At 42.2% G+C, this 19,574-nt stretch overlaps 1 protein-coding gene across 3 annotated transcripts in view; it reads left to right on the top strand.

The window, feature by feature from the left end:
• Positions 1-8,247: 8,247 nt before the first annotated feature.
• MAP3K20 (mitogen-activated protein kinase kinase kinase 20) overlaps positions 8,248-19,574 on the top strand; it is a 165,914-nt gene continuing 154,587 nt past the window's right edge. For 2 of the 3 annotated variants that reach the window (XM_061435186.1, XM_061435201.1), the window contains exon 1: positions 8,423-8,507. The gene's annotated coding sequence lies outside the window, so the exon portion shown is untranslated. Of the gene's footprint in view, positions 8,322-8,422; positions 8,508-19,574 lie in introns of those variants that run through there. The other variant, XM_061435194.1, reaches the window with a different exon arrangement.

Below are 19,574 nucleotides of genomic sequence, written 5' to 3'. Positions count from 1 at the left end.
CTTATATAAGTATTTGGTAGAAGAATTTTAACTTCAAAATAATAATATAAAAAATGTGACTTTGACATTTGATCAGGATTTTCTGATTATGATAAACTAATTAATCCACTCTTGAGAGGTCCAGCTACTGGAAAGTTTCCAGCTACTAGAAAGTAGTCATTCCTTTATTCCTTCCTCTAGCCTCTTTCTACGGAGAAGGCAATGGCACCCCACTCCAGTACTCTTGCCTGGGAAATCCCATGGACGGAGGAGCCTGGTAGGCTACAGTCCCTGGGGTCGCAAAGAGTTGGACACGACTGAGCGACTTCACTCTCACTTTTCACTTTCATGCATTGGAGAAGGAAATGGCAACCCACTCCAGTGTTCTTGCCTGGAGAATCCCAGGGACAGAGGAGCCTGGTGGACTGCCGTCTATGGGGTTGCACAGAGTTGGACACAACTGACGAGACTTAGCAGCAGCAGCAGCAGCAGCAGCAGCCTCTTTCTAGGTAGACCAGAAAAACTATATCACCTGGTTGTAGACATTTCGTAGGCAGGCAAAATGAAGAAAATAGAGACTAGACATATCAGTTATTTAAAAATTGCATATTGAAGAGAAAAAAACTGGCTAGTGAAAACACTAGATTATTGGCATCATCTACTGCTGTTTACAATTAAGAAGGGCCATGAAAAATCTGTAATCAGATATCTGGACTTCCCTGGAGGTCCAGTGGTTGAGAATCTGTCCACCAATGCAGGGTGCACGGGTTCTACCCCTGCTTCGGAAAGAGTCCACATGCTGCAGGGCAACCGAGCTGGTGCACCACAACTGCTGAAGCCTGCACTCTAGACTCTGCTCCGCAGAAGCCGCTGCAGTGAGCAGCCCACGCACCATAACTAGAGAGCAGGCCTTGATTGCCACAACTAGAGAAAGCCCTCACACAAAGACCCACCACCGCCATAAATAAATAAGTAAAAACAAAAGTTTAAAAATCTATAGATAACCGAACATTTTATATAAAAAATTGTTGCTGTCACTTGATTGAGCAATTATTAACAGCAACTAATAATTATCTTATGAAATACAATTCTAGCTTTTCCAGATAGCAAAAATAAAACAGCCCTCCTTCCTGATCACATGTGCCTAAATCCAAGAAATTGGTGATATTCTGAATATCACATGGGATACTACTGGCCTTCCTAGAATGTCTGGGTGCTTTGGTCTGAGAATTTGGTTTATCCAGAAAAACAGCACCATATGTCTCCTGGAAGCTCTGGGGACTAAGAAACCAAATAATGTATAATGTTTTACCAACTCATCTGGCTCTAAGACAGTTATCTGGGGATGAAAACCTATCTCTATTGGATCTGTTAAGACAGAAATCTCAGTTTCAGAAATCAGACTATTGTAACATTTTATGTTTCCTTTCAATTTCAGTAACATAATATTTGAATAGAAACTGCCAGTGCCACATCTGTGGTGGAGGAAGAACAGTTTGCTTGGTGGACAGATGTGATGATGAGAGTGAGAGCTGATGGAGAAAAGTTTCAAGGAGGAAGGGAAGGTGCTGGTGGGAGAGGAGCAACATGAAGCCCTTGGAGCTAGGAGATAATGTTGGGGAGGAAAATTTGGGTGAGCTAATAGAGGGTTTTAAAGATGCCTTAAGGATCTTGGACTTTATTTAGTAGGCAGTGAGGTGTCAATAAAGATTTGTGAGTGAAGTTTTTGAGTTTTGATATTCTTTTACATAATATGCTAATTATTCCTTCAAAATGCATGTTATTCTCTAGATAGGCATGCCACCTACATCTTCATCCAAGTTGTAGAAATGTTGAACTGGGCAGGCTAGAGAGAACCCAGCAACATCTCTTCTTCTTTTTTAAAATTAATTAATTAATTTTTGATTGCTCTGGGTCTTTGTTGCTGTGATCAGGCTTTCTATAGTTGTGGTGAGCAAGCGCTGCTCTTGGTTGCGGTGCACGGGCTTCTCATCGCAGTGCCTTCTCTTATTGCAGAGCACAGATTCTGGGCACACAGGCTTCAGCAGTTGCAGCACATGGGCTCCATAGTTGTGCCACACAAGCTTAGTTGCTCCATAGCATGACCAGTTGCTCCTGGTCTGGAATCTTTCCAGACCAGGGATTGAACCCGTGTCCCCTGCATTGGTGAATTCTTATCCACCATACCACCAGGGAAGTCTAACAAGCCTTCTTAAGAGAACGCTGCTGCCTCAGTGACATCAGCACTTTTGGGGTATAGTTTCTAACAGCAATTTATTATATTATACTGTCATCAGTTAAAATCCTCTTCTGACTTATAAAGTCATCATGAGAAATTTTGACATGTTTCACTGGCAGAAGTCCTCACAGTCCTTGATGATCCTAATAGAGGAAACTAGATTTGTCTCATATATATCTTAACGTCAATGAGTCCATGCTGGTTCCTAATGTTCACTTTCAAAGTGACTACCAGCCTTTCATTTAATAGTGCCATTTAATAATAACTCTAGAATCTTGCCAGAAAATAAAACCAACTGTTATTTCTTTGGGGAAGGAACACATGAGTTTCTTGCAATAAAGTAGGGCTAAGGGCAAAGAGATGGGAATGGATACCAGACCACCTGACCTGCCTCCTGAGAAACCTGTATGCAGGTCAGGAAGCAACAGTTAGAGCTGGACATGAAACAGCAGACTGGTTCCAAATAGGAAAAGGAGTACGTCAAGGCTGTATATTGTCACCCTGCTTATTTAACTTATGTGCAGAGTACATCATGAGAAACGCTGGGCTGGAAGAAGCACAAGCTGGAATCAAGATTGCCAGGAGAAATATCAATAACCTCAGATATGCAGATGACACCACCCTTATGGCAGAAAGTGAAGAGGAACTAAAAAGCCTCTTGATGAAGGTGAAAGTGGAGACTGAAAAGGTTGGCTTAAAGCTCAACATTCAGAAAACAAAGATCATGGCATCTGGTCCCATCACCTCATGGCAGATAGATGGGGAAACAGTGGAAACAGTGTCAGACTTTTTGGGGGGCTCCAAAATAACTGCAGATGGTGATTGCAGCCATGAAATTAAAAGACGCTTACTCCTTGGAAGAAAAGTTATGAACAACCTAGATAGCATATTAAAAAGCAGAGACCTTACTTTGCCAACAAAGGTCCGTCTAGTCAAGGCTATGGTTTTTCCTGTGGTCATGTACAGATGTGAGAGTTGGACTGTGAAGAAAGCTGAGCACCCAAGAATTGATGGTTTTGAAGTGTGGTGTTGGAGAAGACTCTTGAGAGTCCCTTGGACTGCAAGGAGATCCAACCAGTCCATTCTGAAGGAGATCAGCCCTGGGATTTCTTTGGAAGGAATGATGCTAAAGCTGAAACTCCAGTACTTTGGCCACCTCATGCGAAGAGTTGACTCATTGGAAAAGACTCTGATGCTGGGAGGGATTAGGGGCAGGAGGAGAAGGGGATGACAGAGGATGAGATGGCTGGATGGCATCACTGACTCTATGGATGTAGTCTGAGTGAACTCAGGGGGTTGGTGATAGACAGGGAGGCCTGGCGTGCTGCAATTCATGGGGTCGCAAAGAATCGGACACGACTGACCGACTCAACTGAACTGAAGGACAAACAAGAATAATGGCAGGCTCAATGCCTTAGATCTAGGATTTTTAAAGACAAGCACAGGAAACAATAGCAAGAGTGAGCAGTGAATAGGACCCAAGATTCAGTACATAGGCCTTTATCATCCCACATAACTGTCAAGCAGCATTATCTCAGCTAAGTCACAGCTGCTTAGGGACAGGACTGGCACCACATTCCAGAACTTCTAATGTCTAGCATCCTGCTCGATGGAGCTGACCCATGATGCTGCATCTTGAGGCAAAGCACAGAGCAATGAACTCTCCCAGAGAGTATCTTTAAATTCCTAGATAGCAATTCTCAAAAAGCAGCCCAGAAACCCTTTGTCTGAAAGGTCAAAGCTTTTCTCATAAGAATACTAAGACGTTATTTTCACTGTCCTCCTTTCAAGTGTACAGTAGAATCTTCCACAGGGTAAATGTAATGTGATCCTGGAATAGATTTAATGCAGAAGCAGATATGAGAATCCAGCTGTTCTATTAGGCCAGATATTAAAGGGATTTGCAAAAATATAAAACAATGACACTTCTCTCACTAGCTTTTTTATTTTGGATAATAGCTATTTTTCACTAAAATATGTTATTCACATTAATCTATGGCTTTATTGTTTTAAAATGAAATTAACAGATTTCAGTTTTAATTTCTTATATGATAAATATTGACAGGTATAAAAGGTATAACTCACATAAACAAAAGTTATTTGACATCCTCAAGGACTTATTTACTTATATAAATGTGTTTTAAAATTTAATTATTTTGAAATACAGTTGATGTGCAATGTTATGTTAGTTTCACATAATAAAGTGATTTGACATGTGCATACAGTATGAAATGATCATTGCAATAAGTCTGTCCCCACACAAAGTTACACTATTACTGACCATACACTATTACTATTACTAGTGTATTACCCATACACTATTATTGACCAATATACCTTATGCTATATATTACATCTCATGGCTTATTTATTTTATCTCAAGGATTTTTAAGAATGTAAAGAAATCCTGAGACCAAAAAGTTGGAGAACTCCTTCATCTAAAAGAACAAGCTCTAAAGTTTATGTCTTGCTCCCTGAGGGAAGATAAGTGGCTTAAGATTTCCAAGATTTCTTCCTGCCCTACAGCATAGGATGATGATTTAAACTGCCTTGTCGGGTTATTTTGAAGATTAGGTGGAGTGAGCTTGTGTAAAACTCTTAGCTCGGTGCAGGGCACATGAGGTCTCAGAAAATATTAGCCATCACTGTTATTATTATTGCTATGGCTACTACTATTACAGCCACTATGAGGATTATTATTCCCTCTTGGCAATGTCTTTTACTCAGCTACTAGGGGATTTAGTCTTTGAACTTGTTAAATGTTCTTGGGCCTTTGTACTTGCCATTTCCTTCACCTAGAATAGCTTTCCTACCTTTCTGTCCAGCAAATTCTCAACATCATTCTCATATGGACTTAGGGCTTCTTTTTCTTGGAAGCCTTTATTGACTCCCAGAAACTGTGTCAGGTGCCCTGCTGTAGGTCCGGGTATTTGCCCACTTAGCACACTGCTTGCATCTTTACTGGCTTTTCCATGGCACTCTGAAAACTCTGTGAAAGTAGGGACCATATTTGGGTCACTGCTACAATCAAAAAGCTCAGCACAGTGCCTGCCATTCAGTAAATGCTTATTGAATTAATTTTGTAAAAGTCTCCAATTTCTACTCTTGACCTACCACTCCTTTCATGTCCTGGAAAACCTAAGCAAATTTGGTACCCGAAATACTCTTGTGAATCCTTTAGTCCTCAAATTTGATGTGAAATCTAAGCTTGAAAAATGACCTGGGGTTCATCTGTGAGTTTAAGGTAAAGGCTACTTATCTTAAAAGATGTTTGATTGTATGCCTTTTTTCCTAGGGACCCAAAATTGCACAGGAGGTAAAACATCAACTTTTGTGTAAAAGTTGGTCAATTCTTAGTTATGATTCAAACACAAATCAGTCACAATCTAAGACGGAGACCTGAGGTGGCTAGAAAAAAATGCTCCAATGTACAAGCATGACAGCTCTTATCGATACAAGAAGAGTGAAGAATACTCAGAATTCTTTCTGCCTTTCAAGTTGCCTTTCCTTCCATTCTTAGTGGGAGGTCTGCCTGCACTTCTCTGATCCACTGATAGCAGCTCTGGAATTTCTATTTTAGAGGAACTTAGTGGCAATCTGATTGAATAAAGGGCTAGGAGACTTTTAAGCTATATTTGCATAGCAAATACTGATTTTTTTACTGACATTGCATGTTTATTTTGGAGGGTATTCTTGGATATAAGAGGGTGCTAAGGACTTCTAACTCACCCCACTGCTGAAAGTACATCTATTTTTAGTGCAGAGACATGTGAAATAAAGGAATAGGAAAGCCTGATAAGAGGGTTTGACTAGCTCTCTTTTGTTATTGCTATTTACATTTGTAAACTTATACTCTGCTTGGTGAGAATTAACCAATCTGCTTTCAAAAAGATTTTAAAGTCTGAAAAAGCAGAGTTGATCTTGGGAATAAAAATTGACCATAGGAATAAACACTAGAGTATATTTATTAAGTTTGGGACCTAAAGAGATCAGTATAGCCATAAGGAAACAGGCAAGTTGACCTAAGAAAAATCAGACTTGAAGAAATCAGTTTATTACACAATTATTATATATTTCTTTCAGCTATAAACAGATACAATAGAATATATGACTTCAAGGACCTTGCAACCTAGTTGGGAAGACAAGAGAATGCCTTACAGGGTTATCCTTTCAGCATATCTATGAGACTACCCTTTAGTATTCACTGTTCCTGCTGGTTATTCTCTTAGCCTAATTATCTGAAGAAAAATAAAATGAAGAAAAGAACAGGTGGAAAGGAAAGGGATTGTGGCTAAAAATATTGTGACATATGCTCCAAATTTAAAGCCGTATTATTCAGAAATTGAAAGCTGGAAACTTCAGCTAACATTTGATGGGCGATATTGTTTTGCAGGGAAGAAAACTGAGGCCTGTCTAGCAAAATACCCCAGCTGATAATTGGCAGGCCTAAAACCAGAAGTCAGGTTCCCAACCCAGTGTCCTTTCCATTACAATCTAGTGCCTTTGAAGGTGGGGTGCAATAACTGGAGTCACTCTATACCTACTGCTGCTGCTAAGTTGCTTCAGCCGTGTCCAACTCTGTGCGACCCCATAGACGGCAGCCCACCAGGCTCCGGTCCCTGGGATTCTCCAGGCAAGAACACTGGAGTGGGTTGCCATTTCCTTCTCCACACTCTATACCTAGGTCTGTGTTAAAGAGCCTTAGTTTTCCCTTTAATGGTTAGATGGTTTATGGAATTCTTTGATTACCTATACCAGAGTTTTGTTTTTCATTTTTAGTATGACAGTTTTCACTAATCCTAATTTTCAGTTCCCCAAATAGATTATCAATGCTGAAATTTCCAGTTTTTAATCAAAGGGAAAATTCAAATAATTAATCTGAATCACAGACTAGAAAGTGGGGTTTTTTTTTTCACTCATTTCTCCACTTTGATATTTTTAACTATATGAATGGTTTAGAAATTTTATATTTCCCTCCCGACCACTTTTCTGAATCAGTTTCACGTTTCAACTGGGGCATCTCTACCGGTTTTTCCTCCCATGACCTCAAACTCAACAGAAAGCCAGCTCTTAGTCTGCTTATCTCTATTTTTGTCAATGACACCATCATTCTTCCAGTCACCCAGGTCTGAAATCTTGGCATCATCTCTGACTTTTTCTTCTTTCTTTTCACTTCTAGTGGATCACCAGTTCCTGTGGCTTCTTCCTGAAACATGCCTCTCAAGTCCGTTTCTTCTTTCCTAATTCTATTTTGTATGCGCCAAGTCCTGATAACCACATAACCAGGTGGTCACCATATGCTGCTTCCCGGTTTTGCCCTAGCAACCCATCCTGCATCTACTGTGGACTGCTCTCTCTCGAAATCACCATTAAAAACAAAACCCACAAAAGCTATTTCATTCCTTTGAGTCTAACTTTCCCCAGTTCCCCTGTGTCCATAGATGATAAAATTCAAACTCAGTAAGCCCTGGATTGTGCTGCCCGTATCTTTCGAACCTCGTCTCCCGTTTGCTTCATAGAACCATCCTCCTCACTGATCGTAACTTCTCTCCCCGGTGCTGGCTTCCACCCTTTGCTCACCCCTGGAATGCATTCTAGTTTCATCTGAAATCGGCTTCGCTAACGTCAGCAACCAGGAGAACAGACCAGGACCCCTCCTCAAAATCACGCAGGTATCTACTGATAATTTCACTGAAGCAGCTTTCAGCCCTATCTCCCTAGAAATATCTGTACACGTCGGTCCTCTTCCCAAGTGGATAATTAACTTCTGTCCCACACGAAGCAACCTCCCTTGTCTTTGTATCCCAGCGCTTTTTTCATAGTCAATGTTTATGGATAAGGATGAGTTGAGTGCAAAGATGTGAAGGCACAAAGGGGCACAGAGACATACTCCCTCTCCCCGCGCCCCCACAGTATGGGGTACCGTGTGACGCCTGCGGCGGCCTGGCAGGGTTCCGGGACGCGGGGCGCAAGGTGCCCCAGGGGTGCAGCCCGGGAGCCGGAGCGCCCTCCCCCGTCTGGCTGGCTGGCGCGTCTGCGCTGCGGCCAGCCGGGCGGGCGTGCGGGACGCCTGCAGGGAGGCCCGGCGGTTCCGCGCTCGGAGGTAGGTGGTGCTGTTGCCGTGACTGTGTTCCTCATTGGCGCGGGGCAGAGAGGCGGAATGTTCAACTCCTGACTCGGGCGGAAGCGTGGGAGCCGCGCCGCGGGCAGCCGTCCCCTCGAACCCCGGTAGCCGTCCCTGCCCTCGCCGCGCGCCGGGCCTCTTGCTCGCGCCCGGCCTGGGAGCCAGGTAAGGGGCCAGGCCGGAGGCCGCAGGGGAGAGGGTGGGGGGCAGGCCTATCGCGATCGCGACTCGTCCCGGCGTCGCGGGCCCAGGCCCTGCCGCGGTCCGGACCCCACTGCAGGCACCCCCGCCCGACCCGGGGCCGGCGTCCCGGGCTCCCGCGGCCTTGCGCGGCCGGGAGCGGCTCGGGAAGTTCGCGCGGATCCGATGCAGAAGTTGGCGCCCGGAAGAGTGGGAAGCAGCCCGGGCGTCTCCGGCCGTCTCGGCCAGGCGTGCGGCGCCTCCGGGTTTCCCTCCCCGGACGCCGGAACGCCGGCCTCGCCGGGCGTGACCCGGGCGTCTCTCGCAAGGCGAGTCGCGAGTCTCCCAAATCAGCGCAGGGTGCAGGCCGCTTCCCGGGAGAGATGTTCGCGGGCGAGGAGAGCCCACTAACTTTTGCTTTCCTGCCAGCGGGCCCAGGAGCTCGCCTTCCGCCAAGGGCGACCGCGCCAGCCCTGCTCCGTGAGCCTGGAGCCCGCGCCCTCCCGCACTTCGAGGGGCCCCCGGGCCTTCCGCGGGCCCCGGGGTGGCCCCTTTGCCGACCCGCTGGCGTCCCGGACTCCTGGGCTCGGAGAAGTGCACCAGGCCTGGGGGTAAAGGCTGAGGCGGCCGCCAAGCCGCGTTGGCTCCTGACAGCTTGCAGACAAACTTTAACACAAAACTGACCAGTGGACATCGAGTTACTTACTGAACGGGGCAGTCGTTGTTAGAGTGCTGAAAATGTTCGTTTCTGATGCGCCTCTGGTCTTGCATAAGCACTGTTTATGGGGAAACTTAATTACTATTTTTGTTACTTTCTTAATAATGAAAGCAACACCATTTAGTGTCCTATTCCAGTGATACTACAATAAGCAGCTTCTCGTGAATGATAGTGAATTAGAATCGACTTACAGAATTAATTCGATAATTTTTGAGCTAAAGTGGTTGTTAAAGCATATTCATATTTTAACCTTAAAGCTGTTTTAGGAGAAACCTTGCTCTCCTGACTTCCGTTGAGATGAACAGCTAGGATTCCGTGGAACCAAACCGACAGACACATTTAGACAAAATGTAAACAAGAGATCCAAGACAGTTAATGTCTTCTTTGTAGTAGGCCCATCTCCACAATGAAATATCATGTCGTTTTTTGACTTTCAAAAAATATAGAATGGTTTCATTTTAATTATAGTTTTAGTCATTTGTGGAGCCTTTGTTTTCTGTTCCTCTACAATAGTGAAAGATTTGGGAGATTGTAAATGAATGCGAATTTAGTTTGTTTGGAAAGAGGGAATTAAGATAAAGAAACATGGTCTTTTAGAGCAATATGTACTGTTTAATCTTTCACAATTTAATTTTTATTATAACTTTTTGGAGGTTATTTTGGGAGTTTTTTTAAACTGGAAAATATTTTTGTTTATATCAAAAGTTTTAGTGGTAATAATTCCAGAGTAAATGACCATAATGGCAAGGACATTTTTTTCTTGTCTAGGAAAGCAAACAGATGATTGATCTCTTTTCCTTATTCTTTCAGGGAACACATAAGGACAAATTAAAAAGAGAGAGATATCCAAATATTAAGCACTGAGGATTTGGATCTAAAAATGGATGGTCAAAGATCTTGGGAACTAAGGGACCTTCTTGCCAAATAAGGATACTTGGCAGGCTACACTGTGTATTTTAAGTTAGCGCAAGAGTGAGTGTTATTGGCAATATATTGGCTGAGTGCCTATCTGGAAAGAACAGTGAAACTGACTTTGATAGGGCTTCAAAATTATAAACAGGAGTTAAGAGGGGCGTAGAGTGAATAATCTAGTCATCAGAGAAAACACTGGAGAAACTACAGTGATGTTTCATGAAAAGGGGTCAGACATGGAGTGAAACTATTAGCGTGGAGTGAAAGAGAAAAGTGGATAGTTGATTTTAGAAATTGTTAGATTCAAAGAAAAGAAAGAGAATCAGTGATTTTTAAAAAAAAACAGAGAAGAGTGTTTGTGGTGATATAATCCTTCTTGGAATAAGATAGCCTTATATCTGTATCCAGAGATGTTGGAAATCAAAATTAATTTGCATCATTTGCTTTCCATTTTATTTGACCCAGGACAGATTGACAGAGAAGGTGTCCTGTCTATCTGAATGCAATAGAAACAGCTCAGGCACCTTTTGGTATACTGCAGGGATCATTTAGGCTACTTCTTGTGTGGCTACTAACCTTAAGCAGAGTTCCAGCTGTGACCAGAAAACTGTACCTGGTAAGGAAAGAGAGCTATAATGCTCGAGCTTAGATTGGTTTGACTGATAGTGGGTGCTTTTGTGTCAGACCGTCCTATGGACAGCTGAACCTTTGATTATGCCCTAATAGCAGTTAAATAATCCCACCACAGTAGAAGATGCTGTGAGAACAAAGCAGCCAGGCATTTGACATCGTAATCCCAACGTCATGATGGCTTCTAGGAAATTAAAGCCTCATGTTGAACTTTAGGTAAATGGTAAGCAATCTAATAATTACTAGAGTAAGAAAAGGGTTTGTTTAAAGGGAGGGAGAGAAAAACACAAGTTAGAAGGAGAAGGCAGAATGACAGCATGGGGAAAATATGGTGGAAAAAATGCTGTGACTTTGAAGTCAGACCTGAATTTGAATCTCAGTTGTGTCACTTTTAAGTTAGGTAGCTTTTACATGCTTGATCCTCAATTTCCTCACATGCAAATTGGGGACAGTAATCCCTGCTTCATAAGGATATGAGACAGCACAAAGAAATGCTTTAACCAGTGCCCGAAACTTTAGCTGCCATCACTGAGTGGTAGAGAAGGGGTTTTCCACATTCCCAAGTTATACTCAGAGAATGCTGCCTGTCTCACCTGTTCCCAGCTAAGGCTTGCCCTTGGTAGCCTGCCCTGTTTCCAGATTATACTTATGTGTACATGGAGGGCTAGCAGATTTTCAGAACTATTTTCTTGCTTTGCATATAAGGATTTCTAAAGCAGCTTTGTGCATACCTCTGGTTTTATACCCGAGTTATACATTGCTTTATAATATTCTTGGGGAAGGGAAGGAGAATCTGAAAATTAGTGCATTTAAGTTTGAAGAATTTCGGAGCTATAGGAACAGTGGTTGATTATGACCTAGAAGACCAATATTGGAACCGTTCTTACAGCTAATTTTGAGCACAGATTACCTTCAGGGACCAACACTCTTTATGGACTCATCTCTGGACCTCCAAAGAAGAAAATTGAAAACAGAAGGCAAGGGTTGCTGCCTGAAGATCATGGAGTAAATCTTTGCTGATTGAACTTTTCTACCAAAATGTCCTATTTAGGGGAAGAATGTATTCCTTCAGGGATCTGTAGGTATAACCATAAATACTTCCGGTGTAAGCAAGCACTTTCTCTCAGATCCTGCATTTAATCTTAAAAATTTATGTGACCTTGGCATTCTTTTCTGTACTGTTTGATTTATTGAACAAACCAATACAAATGCCAAGCATGTTTCTTCCCCCAAATCTTAAAGAAAAATCAGTGCTGTAAGATGTGTGTTTGTTCATATACCTTCTTCACAGAGCTGGGTACTCCCCCTGAGGGAGCACCCACATTTGAGGAGCTTGGGCCTGGTTCTGGTAAATGGTACTGCACCATTGAGCTTCACAGCCCAGCCCGCCGCATGGGGTAATGCAATTCCATTATGCTGAGAAAAGAATAGTGTAGATCGTCATCCAAAGAGTTTTTATTTTCTGTGGTCACCCTGGGGCTTTCAAGGTCAGAAAAGCTCTTTGCTTTGGAAGTCAAGAAGAGGGGGAGATAGTTGTGGGATAGAAATGTGAAATACAGTTTCACCTTCTCAGCCAGTTTCAGATCAGATCAGTCGCTCAGTCGTGTCCGACTCTTTGCGACCCCATGAATCGCAGCACGCCAGGCCTCCCTGTCCAACACCAACTCCCGGAGTTCACTGAGACTCATGTCCATCGAGTCAGTGATGCCATCCAGCCATCTCATCCTCTCTCGTCCCCTTCTCCTCCTGCCCCCAATCCCTCCCAGCATCAGAGTCTTTTCCAATGAGTCAACTCTTCGCATGAGGTGGCCAAAGTACAGTTATTCCCATCATTGACATTGATCACCGTGTTCCTCCACGAGGGAGGGGGCTCTCTGTGTCAGGTTCATGACTATATCCCTAAGAAGGGAAGGGAGAGGTCAGTTAGTCATGGTGTACTCACGGGGTTGGAGTGGATCTTTACGAAACTCTTCATTCCTCTCCTAGTCTCCTCCCCAACTCCCCTTGAACACTCTCAGTGATAAGGAACTCACTACTAAACAGGGTGGCATATTTTCTTGTTAGGCAGCTCTGATAACCCTGAATTCCATCTGTAACTTGTCTACAGATAGTGTGGCCACTGGCTCTGTGATACATACTGTAGAGTCTTCCTTTGGTCTTATCTACTTTTAATGCCCCTGGTTTTGTTTGTTTTCATGTTACTTCAAGATTAGCAAGTTTTAACTCTCATACTTCCCCTTCTCGGGGAACCTTCACTATAGGTTTGTCCAAAATTGTACTCAGCCAGGAAGGTGAGATACTTTCTATTTGACAAGAGAAGAAATAAGAACAGAAACAAGAGCTGAGTAGAAGCAGAATCGTGAATGGGTGGGCTTATTGACTGAGTAGATCTTTCTTACTTATTAGCAACTGCTTTCTCCTCCACCCCAACCTGCACCCCCAACACCTGTGAATTCCTCTTCTAGCCAACTCAGAAATATGCCCACTCGACGCTTTTTTGCTGTACTCAGACTCTGACCTCCTTCTCTTCCTCAGGCCTCCAATCACTCAACGCTCAAAACTTGTAATCGTTTGACTCAAGGAACACCTGCACCGGCCCGTGTCCTGGGGTTGTACCTACTCATAGTTTCCTAGCTAGGCCTCTGTTTGAGCATGGACGCATTTCCACAGGGCATTTCTGGGCATCAGTACCCCTTCTCCCTACATTTCTGTTCCTCATGTATTTTGCTTCTAGTAACAACATTTCTGGCAAAAAGTATGTCATGGAAGTCTCTTCTTTAACTGAAGTGTTTAACCTGTGCTTCAAGTAGAGGTTTATGCTCAGTTCACTCGCCCAGTCATGTCCTACTCTTTACGACCCCATGAATCGCAGCACGCCAGGCCTCCCTGTTCATCACCAACTCCCGGAGTTCACTCAAACTCATATTCATTGAGTTGGTGATGTCATCCAACCACCTCATCCTCTGTCGTCCCCTTCTCCTCCTGCCCTCAATCTTTCCCACCATCAGGGTCTTTTCAAATGAGTCAGCTCTTTGCATCAGGTGGCCAATGTATTGGAGTTTCAGCTTCAACATCAGTCCTTCCAATGAACACCCAGGACTGAGTTTCTTTAGATGAACTGGTTGGATCTCCTTGCAGTCCAAGGGACTCTCAAGAGTCTTCTCCAACACTACAGTTAAAAAGCATCAATTCTTCTGCGGTCAGCTTTCTTTATAGTCCAACTCTCACATCCATGCATGACTACTGGAAAAACCATAGCCTTGACTAGATGGACCTTTGTTGGCAACGTAACGCCTCTGCTTTTGAATATGCTATCTAGGTTGGTCATAACTTTTCTCCCAAGGAGCAAGCGTCTTTTAATTTCATGGCTGCAATCACCATCTGCAGTGATTTTGGAGCCCCCAAAAATAACGTCTGCCACTGTTTCCACTGTTCTGCATCTATTTGCCACGAAGTGATGGGACCGGATGCCATGATCTTTTATTTACGTTTATATTTATGTTTATGTTATTTATGAGATTTATGTTATTTATGTGATAAAGGAGAGAGGGGAAAAGAAGTGGAACAATAGCTGCTCTAGGTTTTAGACTTTTAAAGTTGGCTTCTCTTAGATACCCAGATCCTCTTCATGGTGCCCTGCAACCTGTTCTAGATAAGATAGTCTGCTTTCCAGTGGCAGCCTTGGAGGAGGGAAGGCAACGGCTAGGGTAGACTCAGTACTGGTGAGTTCCATTCATACCTAGTCTCCAGCTGGTCTTACAGAACTTATCTATCATAGCAGAATAGCAGTCCTGTTCAGGAACAGAAGCTCTGCATCTTTGATCTTGATGTTATAAACAAATATATCAACCTCAGAGCTTTCCTCCTTTGTGAAAAAGACTTACAGGAAAAAAAAAAAAAAGAATTGCAGAACTGTAATCCAAGTGGTATTGTTTTTATATACGTGATGATAAAGCACATCTTTATTAGTTTATTCACTAATCTTCATTAAGGAGGCTGAAATAATGCTAGCATAAATAAATACTAGGGTAGCAAGCTTGGCAAAGGAATTTGTTGAGGTTAGGAGGGTGTTTTTTGTCATATTCAGGTCATGACAAAACAAATGATTTTTTTTTCTATATTGTATCAGAAAATAAACTTTTAACTTTACTTTTGTGAAGAGAGGAAATAGAGTAGTACAAGTAAAGGATAGAGAAAGGATCTGAATTGAGAAATAATAGGCCTGTATAAACCTAAAAGATAAAAAAATCCAGAAAAAGTCCAAGAGTCTATTTTCTAATAAAGTTAATCCTTTTATAAGTAGATTTAATTTTTTTAAATTAACCAGTCCATCCTAAAGGAAATCAGTCCTGATATTCATTGGAAGGACTGATGCTGAAGCTGAAACTCCAATACTTTGGCCACCTGATGTGAAGAACTGACTCATTTGAAAAGACCCTGATGCTGGGAAAGATTGAAGGCGGGAGGAGAAGGGAATGACAGAGGATGAGATGGTTGGATGGTATAACTGACTCAATGGATATGAGTTTGAGGAAACTCTGGGAGTTGGTGATGGACAGGGAGGCCTGGCGGGCTGCAGCCCACGGGGTTGCAAAGAGAGGATTGAGAAAAAATATAAAACATACACAAAGAAACTTAGATACTGTAATAAGGATTTAGGGAATCAGTGATACAGTAATCTATTTTTGCTCTGCAAAACTAATGGAGATATAATATAGAACAATTCTGAAAACAAGGAGAGGAAAACTATTGAGGAAAGGAATCCTAACTTCAAAGGCTGAAAAGTAGATGGTTAAATGTGATATCAAGCTTTCTTAAAATAATTGGGTGACCACAGTTTCCATTTATTGAGTATTATGTACCGTGTGCAGGGCCCTGTGCAAGGCCTTTCACAGCATCTCCCACTTCGCAACAACCGCATGGGATGGGCTTTACTGCCAGGGAGAAACTGCTCAGAGAGGCTCGGCGTCCTGCCCAGGGCCTAATAGCTGGTCAGTGCAGATTTGCTACTAGAGCTAACTGGGTCTTTCTCTGGGATCAAAGCTATGTTGTGTTCAAATATCTGTTACTTGGAAATAAGACTTAAGAGGTCAAATAATACTATGCAAACATGTTAACTTTTGGACTATCAATTTTTAAATGTTTGGTAACAGAAGGAATATTTCATTTATTGGGTCTGGAAATACCATGGTCTTGAGAAAAGTGATTGATTCAAGGTTACTGAGAGGTAGAGGCAGAGTTTTTATTTTTGGGGGCTGTGCTGGGCAGTTTGTGGGATCTTAGTTCCCTGAATCCATGCCCTCTGCAGCGGAAGTGCAGAGTCCTAACCATTGGACTGCCACGGAATTCCCTAGAGGCAGAATTCTAACTCACATCTATCTACTTCTAAACTTCACGGGTTTCTTTTTTTCCTCTTTTTCAAAAATCCAGGACAAAAGTCCATTTTTTTTTTTTTTGGACTGGAAGGCTAAAAACTTTGAAAAGTAAAATAACCTTCCCTTTAAGGTTTTCTTCCTATAGTTCCACTTTTGATAATAAGCTGATGGTACTATTTATGCTTTCAGCAATTAATAGTTTTAAAATATATTTAAGTTTTAATTTAAGGAAAACAAAAAAATTTTTTGGTTGCACCCTGTGGCTTGCAAGATCTTAGTTCGCTAGCCAGGGATTGACCCTGGGCTTCAGACAGTGAAAGTACAGAGTCCTAACCGCTGGATGACCAGGGAATTCCCTAAGGAAATTTTTAAACATTAAAAAAATGTTACCACTACTAAAGTAGTAGTTACTACTACTAAAGTAGTTACTAAAGTCTTACTACTTGAGGACTCTAGTGATTTGATTCAACCACTGAGGTAGTGATTTTCAATATTTTCAGAGTTGTGACACTCTCTTAGGCTTTCATTTTTGTCATATCCCTGTTCTAACTTACTCTTCAGTGCTCTGTGGTAGATACTTATCAGTAGCATTTAAAACAGCTTTGAGAGTTTATGAAACCAAAGTTAGGATGCTATAGAATTAGGACTGGGAATTATTGCATGGAGGAAAGTTGTCTTTCTTGTGTAAAAGCAATTATTTTAACATCGTAGAATGACAGCATCATTTGATTGGGTGTACTATGTAAATACATTTATATGGATGACTTTTATTAAATTCTAGTGTCTTCACTGGAGAATACACCTAAATCTTTAGAACATAATTTGATCAGGTAGCAATCTTCCCCAAGATGCTCTAAGTATAATTAATCTGCAACTCTGATTATCCTTTCTTCTGGTCATAAATTGATCCTCTTAGAATAATGATTTTCAAGGAGGGAAAGCACAAAGGGAAGAGTAAATATATGTGGTCAGACAGTCATGTAGATGGCAGTGGGAATCTCAGTCAGGCTCTTTAGCTAAGTCCATGACGCTTTGCCAAGCTTACCGGAGTGAAAACCTGTATTCATACACCCCAGAATTGTTAGTCTCTTTGGTAATCAGATGGTTCTTAATTTTTAATGGTCCCAATAAAACACTCAAGTAATTATATAGTTCCATTCATACACAGCCAGTTTCCAAAAGGCAGGATGTATCACAAAGTGAGTAACAGTGATTCTGGGAAGAGCTGACTGGTTGCCTCATCTCAGAGTGAAGATCCTGAGAACTATGCTTCTCAGAAGTCTGCCTCTCTTTGAAACCTCTGGGTCAGTTTCAAATGGGACTGATCCTGCCTCAGGTTACCCTGGACTTGCTCTGTACCAGAGGGTTCGGATTTATGAATATCGATCTCATCCTGGTTCAGATCTCTGTTCTGGAAGGATTTCCTCCCTCCTCCTCTGCCTTCCTCCTCTTCTCTCCACCCTTCTCCTTTTCCTCCAGTCTCAGAGACACCTAACCCTAGAGATCCCAAATATACTCTTCTTAGTCTCCCAAAAAGCCTAGGCAGCTGTTTTCAGATCAGGATTTGCTTCAGAATCCTTTGGAGGGCACTTATAAAAACTACAGTTCTCAGATTTTACTTAATCTGATTGTAATCTTTCCAGCTGCCAATGGTATAACAGGAATAACCAGAAGTTATTTGATTGGTTTTTGATTCATTCATTCAACACATATTTTTGAATGGAATAGGTTTAATATGCTGGCTGCATAGTAGCTACTGAAGATTCATATGAAAATAGAAATGTGTTTCACTTTTAAAGAATTTATAGTCTGGTGGGAAGTAAGTGGGAAAGATGAAAGGATAAAGAAAGGGGCTCTGGCACAGAAAAAGGAGAGTTAACTGTGCTCAGGGGGCTCAGAGGAGATGGTCAGGGACGTCCCTGGGCAGGGAAAGGCATTCAAAACAGAAACCCTAGCCTGGGCAGAGGTGTGAAGATGGGAAAGCATGTCCTGGGAACTGCAGATCTGTCCTCCTGTGTGTCTAGGGGGCTGGAGGAGGAAATAAGAAGTAAGAATGGCTGTAAGTGGTAAAGAAAGATCACAAGGAAATTTTCTGGAATTAAAAGACATCAGTCACAGATGGAGAGTATACTGAATATGCCACCAATGAATGAAAAAGACTCACTCCTAAGCATATCCTATTAATTTCAGGATTCTAGGGTTGAATACCAGGTCCTAAATGATTTCAGAAAGGAAAGAATAATGTAAGCAGAATTGGTAAGCAGAGTAACTTCAGACTTGCTCTACAGACACATTAGAAACTAGATGAGTATGTGGTAATACTTTTTAAATTATCAGGAAATAACTTCCTACCTGAAAACATACTACCAATCAAGACATTTGAAGACATACAGATTCTCCCCCAAAAACTGCGTCCTGGGCACTCTACTCAGGTCGCTAATGGGAGATGTGTTCTGTCAAAGTAAGAGACTAAACCAAGAAAGGGAAGCCAGGAGTTCCCACAGAGGAAAAGATGAAGGATGCTGAGGATGATGGACAAGCCAGTGCAATCAAACCTGGAAAGCCACTGCTTCAGCCAGACTGCTCAAGGTGAAAGGTATAGGAGACGTGTCTCCTAGAAGAAAATAGACCCTCCTCCCCCGTTACCTGATGTTTTTACTTTACTGAGAGGAGTTTTGCAGTTCAGAGAGTTTGATGAGGTGAATACGTTTTAGATGTATACAAAGCTAAGTGAAGTGAAAGTCACTCAGTCGTGTCTGACTCTTTGTGACCCCATGTACTATACAGTCCATGGAATTCTCCAGGCCAGAATACTGGAGTGGGTAGCCTTTCCCTTCTCCAGGGGATCTTCCCAACCCAGGGATTGAACCCAGGTCTCCCGCACTGCAGGCGGATTCTTTACCAGCGGCTAAACAAACAGCAAAAACCAAACCGAACCACTAATAACTCAGGGAGAAATGATCAATTATCCAAGAAAGAAAAAGTCATTGAGTCCTGCTCAGCACTCTTGGGAATAACGTTTACCTCGCCAGACTGCTGTAAACAGTGAATATTGACTTAACCAAATGTTACAGTAGAGCGGGATGCTGGGAGGATAGGGCACGTGTGACATGTTTGATGTAAGGAGGTAAAGGATGGGGGGTGAGAACTAATCTTTCTTCCACAGGGAAAAGTGAATACGTAATAACTAAAATGGAACAATCAGGAACTAGCTATAAAACACACTTTTAGAAATGTGCTAATAGATATAAAAATATCATATGAAATATAAATATCAGAATAAAATCCTAAGTGAGTTGAAATTAGTTCCCCCTGAAGAGAGAATTGGGTGTGAGGAGGGGTAGGACAGGGGAGTCCTAGTTTTCATTTTTTTTTATAAAAGTAAAAATAGTAAAAATATAGATATAGTATTTATAA

This window comes from Bos javanicus, chromosome 2 (genome assembly GCF_032452875.1).
Source record: "Bos javanicus breed banteng chromosome 2, ARS-OSU_banteng_1.0, whole genome shotgun sequence".
Taxonomy (NCBI): Eukaryota; Metazoa; Chordata; class Mammalia; order Artiodactyla; family Bovidae; genus Bos; species Bos javanicus.
Note: the sequence above shows the minus strand (reverse complement) of the source record. Positions and strands in the feature narration are given on the sequence as shown.